The sequence below is a fragment of the Podarcis vaucheri genome, assembly GCF_965113315.1.
Source record: "Podarcis vaucheri genome assembly, chromosome: 10".
NCBI lineage: Eukaryota > Metazoa > Chordata > Lepidosauria > Squamata > Lacertidae > Podarcis > Podarcis vaucheri.
Window position 1 is genome coordinate 18,468,141 of NC_138748.1, and position 16,017 is coordinate 18,484,157.

The window sequence follows — 16,017 nt, forward strand, 5'->3', positions numbered from 1 at the left end:
TTCTTGGGCTTGCCAATCAGAAGGTTGGTGGTTTGAATCCACGCAATGGGGTGAGCTCCTGTTGCTCTGTCCCAGCTCCTGCCAACCTAGCAGTTCTAAAGCACACCAGTGCAAGTAGATAAATAGGTGTGGCGGGAAGGTAAATGGTGTTTCCGTGCGTTCTGGTTTCCATCATGGTGTCCCATTGCTCCAGAAGCGGTTTAGTCATGCTGGTCACATGACCGGGAAAGCTGTCTGTGGACAAACACCAGCTCTCTTGGCCTGAAAGCGAGATGAGCATCGCAACCCCATAGTCGCCATTGATTGGACTTAACCGTCCAGGGGTCCTTTACCTTTTTTTTAACCTAAGGCGAATTTGTATACATCCTATTAAAAAACATCATGGATATGTGAAAGGTGTAAACTGAATCTATGATGAAATCTGTTTCAGAAAGCTGAGAGTTTCCACAATAAGGACAAAAAATTGGCCAGTTCTATTTGTGCTGTCATTCCTTAAAAAATCTACTGGGTTGCAATGGTCGGCCAAGGCAGGCAGAAAAAGCCATTACAGAGTCTCTTTCTCCCCAGAGTTCTGAAAAGCAATAACTCTTTTCCCCTGAAAATGGCTTAAGGATGGTTCCTTGGTTAATGGCATTTGGGGCTGAGAGGCTTTCCCCCTGGACTCAGTGAGGCTTGCTTCTGAGTAGACATGTATAGGATTGCAATGTTGTTGTTGTTGTTTTAGTCATTTAGTCGTGTCCGACTCTTCGTGACCCCATGGACCAGAGCACACCAGGCACTCCTGTCTTTCACGGCCTCCCGCAGTTTGGTCAAACTCATCTTAGTAGCTTCAGGAACACTGTCCACCCATCTCGTCCTCTGTCGTCTCCTTCTCCTTGTGCCCTCCATCTTTCCCAACAACAGGGTCTTTTCCAGGGAGTCTTCTCTTTTCATGAGATGGCCAAAATATTGGAGCCTCAGCTTCAGTATCTGTCCTTCCAGTGAGCACTCAGGGCTGATTTCCTTAAGAATGGAGAGGTTTGATCTTCTTGCAGTCCATGGGACTCTCAAGAGTCTCCTCCAGCACCATAATTCAAAAGCATCAATTCTTCGGCGATCAGCCTTCTTTATGGTCCAGCTCTCACTTCCATACATCACTACTGGGAAAACCATAGCTTTAACTATACGGACCTTTGTTGGCAAGGTGATGTCAGTAGGAAAAATAATCAGTTACTGTGTTATATTTACCCCTTGCTAGTGTAGTAAAATAATGCTTCCTATGTAGAAATATAAACTAACATTGAATGAGAATTCCATACAAACTGATTTATGGAAATTAAACCTTGTTCCAATGAATGAGTTTATATTTCCCATTCAAATGTCAAGACAGGGAATCCCTCCCTCCCACTTCTACAATACAGCTGTTAACCTCTTTAAACATATACTTTTTATTGAGATTAATATATTCAAACACAAAAAGGATACATAGAACATGAGTCCCATGAAAATATCCCCCTCCTTTCTACTCCCAGCTGCAGAGCAGCTCCTCATCTTATTGTTATACAACATAGAGACAAATGGCCCCATGCAGTTTGATAACGGTGGTGCTTGTATAAGTACAGCTTGAAAACAGAATCAACAATATGCAATATGGCTGGATGCAGTTCAGAGAGAATCTTACAGACTTCATGTGAGTACTGCTGTTAACTGACCAACCTGCTAGTTGCAAAATGAGAACCATGTCATATACAAACAGCTGTAAACCTGCACACACGGTGCACCATTGTTCTACTGGTGAATCTTCCAGTGCCAAATCTAATTCAATTTCATCTGACAAGTATTTCATCTCCCAAATAACGAAGTTAAAAGTCACCTAAATGCACTTATTCAGGTTTGGGGAACAAATGCACTTTTGCTCTCAAGTTGCCTTGAGGTGAGGGACACGGGTGGCGTTGTGGGTTAAACCACAGAGCCTAGGACTTGCCGATCAGAAGGTCGGCGGTTCGAATCCCCGCAACGGGGTGAGCTCCCGTTGCTCGGTCCCTGCTCCTGCCAACCTAGCAGTTCAAAAGCACGTCAAAGTGCAAGTAGATAAATAGGTACCGCTCTGGCGGGAAGGTAAACGGCGTTTCCATGCGCTGCTCTGGTTCGCCAGAAGCGGCTTAGTCATGCTGGCCACATGACCTGGAAGCTGTATGCCGGCTCCCTTGGCCAATAAAGCAAGATGAGCGCCGCAACCCCAGAGTCGGTCATGACTGCCACCCCAGAGTTGGTCACAACTGGACTTAATGGTCAGGGGTCCCTTTACCTTTACCTTTAAATGCACTTATTCAGGTTTGGAGAACAAATGCACTTTTGCTCTCAAGTTTCCGTGAGGTGAGCCATTTTCATGTGTTGCAAATGAGGACAGAAATATGGGGTGGGTTTTTGTTTTCCCCCCAGCACTGGAATGCTAGCTGGATGAGTAAAACAGCTGCCAAGATAACTAGGCTTAAGTGGGTTGTATAACTAGTCCCCAAACGGAGTAAAGACTGCTTTCTGCCCCTATTCAAATGGATAATAGGGTTCTTATTATCTAGGAATGAAAATGTTTCCTGCAGCCCTTAATGTGAAATGCAAGAACAAGATCCAACCTAGTCATTTGGAAGCCGCCGCCTCCCAATATTCTGTCCTCAGCTCATCACTTCCCTATCGGTTTGAATCTCCCAAACTGTCAAGTGGCTTCAGTGCCTGCTGCCAATTAGGTTTGCTCAGGTAGCAGGGATGGGTTGAGCACCGCCAAGCAAGTCTGTTGACAGATTTTAATTGCTAGAAGCAACTGCAGGGCTCTGGCTACTTGGAATAGGGCTGTGGCCCGAACAACGTCCAATTCAACAACAGAGCACCTGTAGCAAACTCACTGTTCATCACAACAAATGCCATGTACATTTTAAAATATGGAGTCTTGATTTAGCTTAGAATGTGTTAAGTACAGAAGGCCAAAACCAGCTTGCAAGAAAAGAGTAAATGAATCTTGATTAGGCTCTGTTCCACTAATCTTGCAGTGACATGCGCTTATACGAATCCATGTTGCAATAGATTTATTGCAAATCTATGTTGCGACACTTGGAACAGCATGCAGAATATCCCACATCTTAAAGGATTTTGTGGAGCTGGAAATGATGTATAAAAGAATCACCAAACTGATTGGCCTGGGGGGGATGGAGTATCTAAGGAAAAGCTACAATGTTTGTGATGTTATGGTTTGGGAAAGAGGTGACTGTGATTGAGGGGCATAATATAGGTTTTAAAAAATCATGTATGGAGTGGAGAAAGCCTATAGACAATGGTGGTATGATGATGATGATGGTGATGATGATGATGATGATGATGCATCGCTGTGCACTGCACCTTCCAGAGTAGAAGAGCACAGGTCCAGTTGCAAGAGACCCCAGTCTATCATCTGGCACAAGGGAAAGACCAGAAGATGGTGGAGGCAGGGGTAAAGTTGTGTTAGACACCTATACTTTGGAATAGTCACAGTTGGGGCAAGGGAATTTGTACACAAGGGGGTTGTGCCAAAGGCTTCATGGAAAAGGTGGCTTTTGGGGAGGGATGCCAAAGAACCAAGAGAGGTGGCACCATACAGATGATCTAGGAGAAAGTTCCAAGGACGTGGAGCAGCAAGGAAGAAAAAGTGGAGTCTTCTGAGGAGCAGAAGGCAGAGGCCAGTGGTGGAGCTGGAAGAACAAAGACCTATGAGCAGGGATGTATCAGGATATAAGAGCAGAGATGCAAGGACAGACAAGATCATGAAGGGTTCTAAAGATAAGAAGGAGGAGCTTGTACAGGATTTGTGAGCAGACAGGAAGCCAGTGTAGGGATTTAAGGAGGGGTTCCATGTGATCAGAGCAATGAGAGAGGTGAATGATTTTGGACGCAGAGTGCTGGAAACAAGTGAGAGGAAGAGGGAGACCGAGGTAATATAGAGGAGAAGACTACAGTGGTCCAAGTCAGAGATGACCAGGACATGGACCAAAGCTTTTGCCAAGGAAACAGAGAGAGGGGTTGTATTTTTGTAATACTGTAAAGGGAGACTTGGCTATCAACTGAACATGGGAAACTAGGGAGAAAGAGGCATCAAAGATGAAGCCAATGGGAGTTTTCCTTTTCTTCTTCCCGACTCATAATACCAGATCTTGGAGGTCATGCAGTAAAACTAATGGAAATGAGATTTGGGTAGACGAAAGGAAGCATTCTTTCACATGGGGTATGGAGAGCTCGTGGAACCTGTTGCCTCAAGATGTGGTGACAGCCATTAGCTTAATTGACTGTTAAAGGGAGTTAGGCATGAAAGATAAAGTTCTCAGTGGCTACTAGTCTTGATGGCTATGGGCTTTTTCCAAACTAAGATGCAGCATGCCTCTGAATAGGCCGGGTGCCGTGGAGCAAGAGCAAGTATGGTTCTTGTCTCCATATCCTGCTTATAAAAGGTGAAGGACCCCTGGATGGTTAAGTCCAGTCAATGGCGATTATGGGGTTGCAGCGCTCATCTCGCTTTCAGGCTGAGGGAGCTGGCATTTGCCCACAGACAGCTTTCTGGGTCATGTGGCCAGCATGACTATACTGCTTCTGGCACAACGGAACACTGTGGTGGAAACCAGAGCGCATGGAAATGCCGTTTACCTTCCTGCCGCATTGGTACCTCTTTATCTACTTGCACTGGTGGGCTTCTTAGAGCCAGCTGGCAGGTCACAGTGCGGAAAAGGATTCTGAACTAGGCAAGCCTTTGGTCTAATTCAGCAGCACTCATAATGCTTGGCCACTACAAAATGTTGACCCATTCATTGCCCTTGCTTTGCTTCCCCCCATTAGTTTCTTTTTTAAAACCACAACATTTATTTATTTTTATTTTTTACAACCCAATTCTCATACTGAAGAATGCTATTTTATGGATAGGAACAGTAGCTCAAGAAAACTGGCCCAAGATGAAACAAAGCAAAGTCACATAACCTACATTCTCATTAGCTTTCATTCAGAATGCCAACCATGAATTTCATTCATGAGATTAAAAAAAGCTGTGCCGTGTTGCTCGCAACAAACCACTGTGAATAGAAATGGACTTTTAAAAAACTAAAAAAGAAGGAAATGTGAAGCAGGGAAAATGAACATCACATAGTTTTGTAGTTACTAAAAGCACCAACAAATAACTGTGAGCAAGCCAGGAGCAGCAGGCTGCAAGGCATACAGTTAAATCTAAAGAGCCGGTGTTTTAATGTGAATGTAACATTTTAGACAATCACAGTGACAAAATAGCAGAATGTGCCAGAGTTAGCAGGAATGTATTGATTGGCATGTGTGGTGCACCACAGGCTTCCAATATAGCTTGACTGAGAAGAATTAATAAGGGATTGCTTAGTCAGTGGGTGTTGCAATTACCTGTGCATGGGCACATAGGTATATCAGATTCTTCACAAATAAGGTGTTCTCACCTGAGCAGCAATCTAGCTCTGATCTTCTTGCCAAAATGCAAAATTGCCCAACCCACCCATTTCCTATACAAAGTAAACCACACACCACAAAGAGCATGTACAATAGAGAGCTGGTGTCCGAAATACAGTCATACCTTGGTTTTCGAACAGCCTAGTTCTTGAATGTTTTGGCTCCCGAACGCTGCAAACCCGGAAGTGACTGTTCCGGTTTTAGAACATTCTTTTGGAAGCCGAACATTCAATGGGGCTTCCGATTGGCTGCAGGAGCTTCCTGCAGCCAATCAGAAGCGGCGCTTGGGTTTTTGAACGCTTTGGAAATTGAACAGATAGGATTGAGCTAAATGCATGGGGTGGAATTAAGTGGGTAGTGTACAAGCGGAATGAGGTCTGCTCATGTAACAAGATTTGAATACCACGGGATTTACTTCTGAGTAACTTCTAATATGCATAAGATTTCACTGTTAGTTTATTAGTTAACCCTTTGTAATGCAATGAATTAACCAGCTATTTCATTAATTAGTTAATTAATTTATTAGCTTTAAGAAGTTTGCATATTCCCAACATCTCAATAGCCATCTCTTTGTGCATTAGAAGTATGTGTACAACAATTTTCTGCTTAATTAAAAAAACCCTACCATTCATAATTTTTGATGTAGTTTTTTCAATTTCTGTTACCAGATGCAACAGATAAACATGTTTGTCCTTAACTCTCAACCCCACTCATTAAGATTTGCCCTTGCCAATTAAAATCGGTCCCACCAATTAATCAACTAACGCTTTAGCTGATTAACTCACCGATTAAACCTCACTGTGCTAAAAATATCACACCAGCTTTTTAAAATATTAAAACAGCCAAATAACTGATTACTTTAGAGGGTTCTACCGGGGATTATAAATCTCTTTACAACACACAGAACTACCTAATGTCGGCGTGCAGGATTTACAATGACTCTTAAGTTTAAGGTGCCTTTTCACACTGCACAACCGTTTAATGAAAGTGTTCAGCGAAGCTTATTGACATTTACTCTTCCCTTTCCTATACATTTATTAAGCCTGACGCCACATCCACATTAACATCAAACACACATAAAATATAAAATAGCTGGAGAGAACACAAGGCATATTTTAAGGCTTTGATGTTGATGCCAAAGTTTTATTTAAGATATTTATGTCACCTAAAAAGGATAATAAATTTCACTGAAGGCTCACTATATTACCAGACGTTCCATCAACTAACTCCACGGGGTAGTCTAAAAGTGCCAAAAGGAAAAAACACACACAGAAATACCACGGAATAATCAATCTTTGAAAGCATGTTATTAAAAATATGTTTAAGATACCCATAATTTAAAATGTGATTTATGAAAAGTGGAATGACATATATATATATTAGTTCTAGGTCAGGCATAAGAAGCAGTGCATGTAGATTCTTTTGTCTCTTTCCCCCCGACACAGAGATCATCCGTTTCATAAGCATTAACAACTATGCTGCCCCTAACCCACCCTTCAAAGTATTTTGTACTTAGTATGAAGCGCAATATGATTTAGGAATGCTTGCTTTGGGTCACAGCCAGCTGGAGGTAAAGACAATTCCCAAGAGTGAACTGCTTGCCAGTCACTACTTACTGCTGGCTAGATGAAAATAAATCCTTCTATAGATTTGTAGCAAGCCGAGGAAATAAGTGCAAAAGACAGGAGCAGGCACTCGATGGACCAAATTCAGTTCATCCAGCCGTAAATCCACTGGGTCCTTTGGTATTAGAGATGAACAAACTGAACCCGATTATATGCAAACTGACCTCTGCTTTGTCTAAAAGCAACTAAATGTGCATAAGGAGTTTAATTCTCTCTCTCACTCTCTCTCTCTGTGTCTCTCTCTTTCTCTGCTTCAAAATGTGTCCAAATCAGAGTTTTAGAATATTCATTAATTTAAAAAAGCAGCAGTTAGACATCACTCGACAGCGAAATGTGAGTCAGGTTTTGGTCATTGTAATAATATCTGAGTGAATGAAGCCACAGAGCTGATGCACAGATTGATTTCTGAAATGAGAGTCCTGAGAATCATACCTGTCAGGAAGTAAAACTTCCTGCTGCTCTGGGAGCCTTTCCAACTTGCCCCAAATAAGGACATAAGAAAAGCCTTGTTGGAGCAGACCTGAGGCCAGTCTAGTCCAGTGTTCTCACAGTGGCCATCCAGATGCTCAAAAGAGAGCCCACAAAAAGGGCACAAGGGCAATTCAAGATCCCTAGCAGCTGGCATTCAGAAGCATGGTGCCTTTGATACTGGAGGTATTACACAGCAAGTTTGACTGGTATTCAGAAATAGTTTTATCCTCCAAAAATTTGCCCAATCTGCATTTAAAGTGTTAGAATTCCTGCTCCGTGATTGCAGTCATGGGATTGTTGTTTTTCACATGACGGTGTACGTTTTGACTTAGAATCATAGAATCATAGAGTTGGAAGAGACCACAAGGGCCATCGAGTCCAACCCCCTGCCAAGCAGGAAACACCATCAGAGCACTCCTGACATATGGTTGTCAAGCCTCTGCTTAAAGACCTCCAAAGAAGGAGACTCCACCACACTCCTTGGCAGCAAATTCCACTGTCGAACAGCTCTTACTGTCAGGAAGTTCTTCCTAATGTTTAGGTGGAATCTTCTTTCTTGTAGTTTGAATCCATTGCTCTGTGTCTGCTTCTCTGGAGAAGCAGAAAACAACCTTTCTCCCTCCTCTATGTGACATCCTTTTATATATTTGAACATGGCTATCATATCACCCCTTAACCTCCTCTTCTCCAGGCTAAACATGCCCAGCTCCCTTAGCCGTTCCTCATAAGGCATCGTTTCCAGGCCTTTGACCATTTTGGTTGCCCTCCTCTGGACACGTTCCAGTTTGTCAGTGTCCACTTCACAGAGTGGGAAGTGACAGAGACAGGATGTTTGTGTTACTGTGTTCCGTGAAGTGGGACTATTGTCCTTTGTTCTTTTTCTCTTTGTTGTCTGATGCTAGAGAGAGAGGGAGCCATGTTGCAGTGCTCCGTGTGTTTATATGTAAATAAAGTAGATTAGCCAAAATGCTGAGTTGCTGAGGTCTGTCACATGAACCACGCAGACTCTGCGGATCCCTAAGTGTGCCAATGTCTGTTAGCATCAGTCGCTGTGGTGATCAGGCAGAAGAAAGCTTTTGAAGCTCCCAAATGATCAACCAGGAGGGAGGGAACATGCCAGTCGGGCATACGTCTCTACCAGGGTCCTATTCGAGTGTAGGACGAGCTCTTGACATAAAGCTGTTCAATTTGATGGCCAACAATATATCTTTTGGATGCAAATTCTATACTTTAACTGTCCCCCCCCAAAAGCACTTCCTTTTGTCTGCCCTACAAGTGGAACTGAATTTCAGTATGCATGCTCAGTCTCACTATTCCTAAAGATTACTTCATATATTCTAGGGCAATGTCCTTTTTTCTTCTTCAGACTTTCTGGGGCTGAGTCTTGGTACAAACTGATGCTACTGAAGTCCTTTCTACGTAATTAAATCTCAACATTAGCAGCCAATCAGGCTTTGTCACCAAAGCATGGGTGGAATTCAATGTAGTGCTAGGTGAGTTATGGGCATGGGATGTTTGTCCACACAACTTGGTTTCTCCCCTCTCCTCCCCCATCACCTTAAACCTGTTTTAGGTTTCCCCCCAACCCTCCAGAGAAAATTTAAAAGGTGTGGGGGCACAGAGGGGGTAAGTCCTTTTGCCAAGTGTACCACATTCTGGGCTCATGACAACTTAGCTGAATCCTGCCCTATAACACTATCACGTCTACAATCAGAACTGAGTTTTCACCATTGAATACTTCTGTTTCTGAAACATGCAAGTAAAAATGGAGGAAAAGTGTAGAGGTTTGCCCTAGTCTAAAAGGACAGAATTTTGGGAGACAGATTAATTATTTTTTCCTGTCCTTATAAGGTTCTAGCCTATTCAAGCACCACTTCTAACTCAAAAGACTTTACTACAACCATTAGGATCCCAGGAGACATCTCACACTAGGATGGCAAAGGCCTGTTTCTCACTGTGGTAAACCTCTGTTTGGGCTGCACCATTTTACATTGCACATCCCACAAGACTCAATGCTTCTCCATACAAACAGAATACCCTGGAATGCAAAATTAGCATGTCAGGGAGAAGGCTTAGGACAAGACCTCTCTTCATGACATGATATTGGACAATAAGACCCAATGTGCTAAGAAAGGTAAACTCCTATTTACAGGACCGGATTAAGGTTTGATGAGGCCCTAAGCTACTGAAGGTAATGGGGCCCTTTATATGTCCAGCTGTCCTTTGTCAACAACAAATTGCTGCTGTTTTGTGTGTGTTGAATATATGCTCTATGGTAATTTATGAACCTAATAGGTATCTAAAGCCACTTGCACATAACAAATAGGAGCCTACACAACACAAAGCACTGTTGCTATATGTAGGTTTTATTTTATTTGTTTTTTATCTTATATTTTGGAAATGTACATCCAGGTTTTTTTTCCTTTAATTTTTTGGGGCCTCCCAAGAGAGTGGGGCCCTAAGCTATAGCTTGTTTAGCTTATATGTAAATCCGGCACTCCCTGTTTACAAGTAAGGCATTCGAGTACTATAGTTAAAACGTGCCTATGCAGCATTTGCAATAACCATATGTAGTCAGAGTCAGTTCTGGCATCAGTGGAAGCCCGCCACTTAAAATACAAGACTTCTGTTTAGGGCTTGTAAATTGAAAATTGTCATTTGTGATGAGGTAAAGTAAGGCTGGAAGATAGTTGATACACCTGGTCATGTAGTTTCTGCAACTGGAAACGATCTGCCTTTCGCAATTGGCAAAGCACTTAGGCTGGAAGCAGTAGCATATAAAATTACTGCACCACTTCCTCCTTTTCTATATGGTATCACAGCATCATGGGAAGTCAACCCACTGTATGTGTGCTCATGATGCATAGCTATCAGTGATCATATATGAAAATTAGCTGCAGCCTTCCATGCTGAACAAATTGTCTGCTTCAATGCAACAAAACACCTTAGCATCTGGGTTTGGGTTCAACTTAGGCTCAATTTTTTATTTTTACTTTCTGGCACTAGACTGGGTTTTAGGGCTGGTATGAATGACATATTTCTGAGCAGGACAATCTGTGTGATCCTTCCACTCCTTTGGGGAGGAGGAAAGACTGATAGCATGTATATTGCAGGCTGCTTCATATAAGACATCATTCACATGCCCTCTGCCCCAGCGCCTATTACATGGAAGATGTTGTTGTGAGTTTGAATGTATGAACCAGGCCAGAAAGAACTGACATGAAACAATCAAGTCCATTTCCCCCAATTGTATCCTTATTATATTTCCATTCTAGATATGGATCTGGTTCAGGGATTCAATATTTTCTGTTGTAGATAGATGTGGCCTTGAACTATGAGTCTAGCAGCCCTGTCATATCCTATCATGCTGTTACAGGGTTATAAATCTGAGTGCAACAGAAATAGAAATTTTGCTGGCTCAAGGCAGTGGCAACAATACAAATCGGATTGCTGCTTATAATTCCGTACACATCATCTTTAAACTGTCTGTGCAAATATTACAATGTTCCCAATTGACCTGTACAGAATTGCACATTTTTATATTCCACAATGGAAGCAATATCATCAAATTCTGTCCAGACTCTCCTTTTCAAATGTCAGCGAGTTTTGCACTTAAATATTATGGCTGCTTGAATACTGAGTACCCTCTTAGGTTTAGAAACAAAGATAATATGCTTCAGTGTGTTGGGAAAGTATAAGCATCCTTACAAATGGCCCTGTGTTACACAACGCATTCACAGATAAAGATCCTAAAACATTATTTAAATAGGCACAAACACAATTTTATGATGCCCTTTGTTTGATTTAACACTATCAGCCAAAGAACATCACCTTGATCACATTTGCAGATTGAACCTCAAGAGAATAGACGTGTATTACCTTTTGTCAACAGCTTTAGAAACAGTTGTTAGCAAAATATGTAATCGCTTTCAAACGGCAGCTCCTCAAGGCTGATGGCAACACTAAGCCAAAGGATTTTCTCCCCCAATTTACAGATTTAGTTATCAGATGCAGTTAGCAGGGCTCTAGAAGCATTAACAGTCATATATGCCTAATTTCAAATTCTGCCATATGACATTATATTACAAGTCTGCTTCCAGCAAGAAGCATTTGCATAGTAACATAGGTTGTTTTTTTAAAATGGAATGGAGATGTAAAAATTTTCACTCTGAAATTGTCCAGAGCTACTTGGCTCATCATAAAAACAAAATATGCGTAAGCAATAGCATAGCCCCCAGAAGCTGATTTTCACCTCCAGCCCGGTTGTACTACAGGGCTGATTCATTTATGCACACAGTACACAATTTACATAAGCTAGAGTACTTGGATTCAAGCTGATTTATGTTAGCTGCATGTGTGGTGTCTGCGGGTTATTTTTGAATGGGATGGCTAATTCTAACTTTGAAGTGTTATCGGAACTAACAGAAATACAAGCCTCCAACATGCCAAGCTTTATGCGTACAAAACATCATGGACCCTGGAAGGATAAACTCACCCTGAAGCTGCCTCAAATCTCACTGATTTTAATGGGGCTGCACCTGATCCGACATGTATGGTTCATCTGCAGCAGTCCAAATGGTGCAATGCACTGCAGCACATGATACAGGATGCTCACGTGGTCAAACTGAATGGCGCCATCTCACTATATATTATATACTAGGCTCCATATTCTACTTCCCAGGCAACCACCATACTACTGCTATCACTATTCTCCATAGACCTCCATAGAGTTGTGTGGATCACTGTGCTTCTAACAGTCCTGAAAGCTAGACCTGGCAAGTAGATCCCCTCCCTTCTCAGCCAGTGTTATGAAAGTGACTTTGTGCAGTGCTTTTATACTGAAAGTTCCTTCTAGGCAAAGGACTGCAGTTCCAGCAGATTAATTTTGCCCCCTTGCAAAACAACAACAAAGACCAGCCACAGACATGGAAACAGCAGAGTGAACTACTAGACTGAGTTCTTCAAGAGTCTTTATTTAGGGAAGGAATATACTACGTCATGGAACAGACTGGACCTTAACCAGAGTTTCCTGAAATGTTTTCCTTGGTTCATACAGGTTGTGTGCAACAAGCTCCTGTTCACATCTATGAATTATACCTGAAGGATCAATGTACCACTTCTCTTGTGTTGGAAAACGGTTTAATTGCTTTGAAAACTAACTCATTTGTGCTCTCAAGCCAACATAATTTGTGAATGAATGTTTTCAAACCCCAACCCCACCTGACATAATAAATAAATTTCCAGAACAGTAGCCTTCATCTGCTGGAGCAAAAATAAGGGTACAGTGGTACCTTGGTTTACGAATTTAATCCGTTCCGGAAGTCCGTTCTTAAACCAAAGCGTTCTTAAACCAATGTGTGTTTTCCCACAGCAGCGGGGGACTCAATTTACAAATGGAACACACTCAACGGGAAGAGAAACATGTTCTTATTCCACGGCAAAGATCACAAACCAAAACACCTACTCCCAGTTTGCAGCGTGCTTAATCCAAGTTTTTCATAAACTAAGCTGTTCTTAAACCAAGGTACCACTGTATTGGTGACAATCATTTTGAAAAGAACTCTAAAATGAAAGTATTTCAGCTAACTCAGACATATTTGCCCCAAGTCCCAAAGAGAGACACTTCTAAAAAGATACTTCTTAAAAGGCACTGTAGCCAAAGCATGGCAAAGAATATATTTGCATGTCAGAGGAGCCACTTCCATTCTATCTGCTGTCGAGTGACAGTGTTCTGTCTGGTGACAGTGTTCAGAGAGCCTGCTTAGGATTTTTTTGAGCTCTGCTTACCAATAATAGTTGACAGCACTGGGCTAGATAGAATAAAGCAGCTCCTTATATTTTGGCTTTTGTGGTCCAGCTGAAATTCAAATATCTGTTTCAATAGCAGATATGCCAGAACATCTTATATTTAAGCTACAAAGACAGCAGAAAGGTGGATTCTGCTAAGGAAGAAGCTAAATAATTATGATTCTTCCCAAGCACTTGCCCAAAGCATTTCTAAGCAAGCTGTTATTGAGTAGGGAGTCACAGATCAGATTTATGTCAGTCATTTATCCTGATGCATTTTTGTTTTGGGACATGGGCATCTGCCATTCAGCTACTAGAAACATTCAGGAGAGACTGCGGATGAAGTCAGAAGATTTGGTTAGGGACTGAAGTGATAGACGGAGTAATCTTTGCTGAGATATATTTAATGAGACTATTAAACTTTGCTATTAATAGCTATCGCCTTACTTTGCTGTTTTGCTAGTGTTTCTTCAATTACTTAATTTGCTTCATTGGCTCTAAGTGATGGGATGTACTAAATCACTTTTTGCTGGGCGCTGTGTAATAAGGTTACTGGGAAGACACTATAATTAATTCTGCACCAGTTATAGGAAATGTGAATATACTATACTAATGCAACTAGAAAACTTTTCGTATCCTGCACACACTTTTTTCATCCTATGCGCAACAAAAGAAATTTGCTTTTCATTTTAAAATGAGCAATTTGTGTGTTTGTGTGGTATTTTAAAAATGTTTGCCTAGTCACTAATTACTATTACTATTATATATGTATTCCACCCTATATCCATAGATCTCAGACACATTTCAGCCACATAAGAAAAAACGGAAGTTAGAATAATGAAAAATAGGAAAAAAATAGACAACCCCCCCCCCGGCAGTTTCTAGGAGCGAGTTAACAACTGAAAAGTTCCAATCAATCAATATTCCTAAGAAAATGTTTTCATTACAAGAAAGATGGAAGGATGCTTAAAATTTTGATCACAGAGTTGACGCAAATCCTGGAATCACAAGTGAAGCATCCGAAACATGTGACTAAGAAATTGTTGTGTTTTAATCAGGACTGATGATGTCCTAATTTTTCTGCCAGACTTGATTGTTGACAAGTACATAAAATGGGGGAAAAACTTGCCAGCAATTTAATTACTGTAATACGTAAAAAGTGGTATTCAACGAAGTCCTACTCAAAGTAGACCCACTGAAATGAATGCAACTTCAATTGGTCTACTATGTATAGGACTAAGGGTGAATAGCACACAAAGGGCTGCGGGGGGGGGAACTTTGCCTGCTAGTACTCATATATTAGAAAAAATAACAACACACTATACATTTTGGTCAGAAACAGCTGAAATGCAGTGCTGGCTACCAAGTCAATATACTCTCGGAGAAATCCTGCTGATTATGTAAGCTGAAGTGTATTAGCTGAAGTGCCCACTCAGATGTGTTGGGCAAATCCAGCACAGAATTTACACCTAATTATACCTATCTCTTTGAAAGGAAACATCTGCCATGTCAGTGCCTCTTGTCTTATAGCTATCACTCTTCTAATTACGTACTTGCAATGGCTTTCAAAGCATTCAAAGATGCTTGATTGTGAACTTTGCTTTGTATAGGTCACTATTTCCATTTGAATGAAATTTGATCTTGATTGTATTTATTAGTTAAGTCACACCCCCATTGAAAAAGAGATAGCACATCCCAACAGAGCCTGCTTAGTCTCCCAGTGGAGCTGGTGGAAACAGAGCTCTTGGACTGTAACAGTTCTGCAAGACTAGCCTCCTGCTATAAATGATTTCAAACAGAGTGATGATAATTTTTATGGCCACTTTATTTTCACAATAGCTGAAGTTGTCCAGGTTCACCAATGGGTAGCCACGTGATATTTCCCAACTCTTTCATACCAGTCTAAATAGCAGCAAAATAAAACAAGGACCATGGACAGCTCTCTCCTTTTTATAACTCCTGTCTTCCCAGTCTCTTCCGAAATGATGTTTCAAACTGAAATTTGGTGAGAACATCACTGCCCAATCTTTTCTAGCGTTCTCTCCTTGTTAGCACGGCATTGGTGAGTTTTGTGAAAGATGTGGAGATTTCTTCTTCTGAGCAAATATATGAAAAAGTAATTGATTTTTTTGGGGGGTGGGGTCTGTACTATACCTAAGAATGTCTTGTCATGTTCAATTTGTGGAGGAAATCCTTCATCTCAGCAGCAGCATTTTGAAGGATGCCAGCCTCCTTCAGAATTTCTCCCTGATACAGCTGTTGGAGGAAGGAATTTGGAGATTGTGAACAAAGGGGTGTGCTGTCTCTCAGTCAAATTCTCCCTACATGCCCCTCCAGAAATGACGAGAGGGATTAGCTCAACTTTGCTCCTCAAGTGACCATTGAGAGGCAGCACCATGTCTTTGAGACAACATCCCATGTGTCAGAGTCAAACATATCTCTCACCTCATGATAAAAAAATTCCTTCCAGTAGCACCTTAAAGACCAACTAAGTTAGTTCTTGGTATGAGCTTTCGTGTGCATGCACACTTCTTCAGATACTGAAGAAGAAGTATCTGAAGAAGTGTGCATGCACACGAAAGCTCATACCAAGAACTAACTTAGTTGGTCTTTAAGGTGCTACTGGAAGGAATTTTTTTATTTTGACTATGGCAGACCAACACGGCTGCCTATC

General features: G+C 41.6%; 1 protein-coding gene across 1 annotated transcript in view; it reads right to left on the reverse strand.

Moving 5' to 3' along the window:
• Positions 1-16,017, reverse strand: part of KCND2 (potassium voltage-gated channel subfamily D member 2) — a 287,365-nt gene that overhangs the window by 65,123 nt on the left and 206,225 nt on the right. The gene's annotated exons all lie outside the window — the stretch shown is intronic.